We start from the raw sequence: 956 nt of genomic DNA, 5'->3' as shown, positions 1-956 counted from the left end.
TTAGAAAAATTTCGGGAAGTCCGATTCGCCTGCTGGAATTACCGCACGGGCAGGACACCTCGCTCCGACGAATCGGTTTTTTCCATTTTTTTTGAAAAATAAATTTTTGTAATTTTTTTTAACGTTGAAAACGTTAATAAACATCATGTTTACGCATGGATTAAACATTGAAATAATTTTAAAACGCTTATTAAAAAAGTTGGTGTCGACCGTGGGACTTAGAAAAATTTCGGGAAGTCCGATTCGCCTGCTGGAATTACCGCACGGGCTGGACACCTCGCTCCGACGAATCGGTTTTTTTCCATTTTTTTTGAAAAATAAATTTTTGTAATTTTTTTTAATGTCAAAAACGTTAATAAACGTCATGTTTACGCATGGATTAAACATTGAAATAATTTTAAAACACTTATTAAAAAAGTTGGTGTCGACCGTGGGACTTAGAAAAATTTCGGGAAGTCCGATTCGCCTGCTGGAATTACCGCACGGGCTGGACACCTCGCTCCGCCGAATCGGTATTTTCCATTTTTCTTGAAAAATAAATTTTTGTAATTTTTTTAACGTTGAAAACGTTAATAAACATCATGTTTACGCATGGATTAAACATTGAAATAATTTTAAAACGCTTATTAAAAAAGTTGGTGTCGACCGTGGGACTTAGAAAAATTTCGGGAAGTCCGATTCGCCTGCTGGAATTACCGCACGGGCAGGACACCTCGCTCCGACGAATCGGTTTTTTCCATTTTTTCCGAAAAATAAATTTTTGTAATTTTTTTTAATGTTAAAAACGTTAATAAACTTCATGTTTACGCATGGATTAAACATTGAAATAATTTTAAAACACTTATTAAAAAAGTTGGTGTCGACCGTGGGACTTAGAAAAATTTCGGGAAGTCCGATTCGCCTGCTGGAATTACCGCACGGGCTGGACACCTCGCTCCGCCGAATCGGTTTTTTCC

The sequence above is a fragment of the Nomia melanderi genome, unplaced genomic scaffold (assembly GCF_051020985.1).
Source record: "Nomia melanderi isolate GNS246 unplaced genomic scaffold, iyNomMela1 scaffold0452, whole genome shotgun sequence".
Classification (NCBI taxonomy): Eukaryota; Metazoa; Arthropoda; class Insecta; order Hymenoptera; family Halictidae; genus Nomia; species Nomia melanderi.
This window is presented reverse-complemented; position numbering follows the sequence as displayed.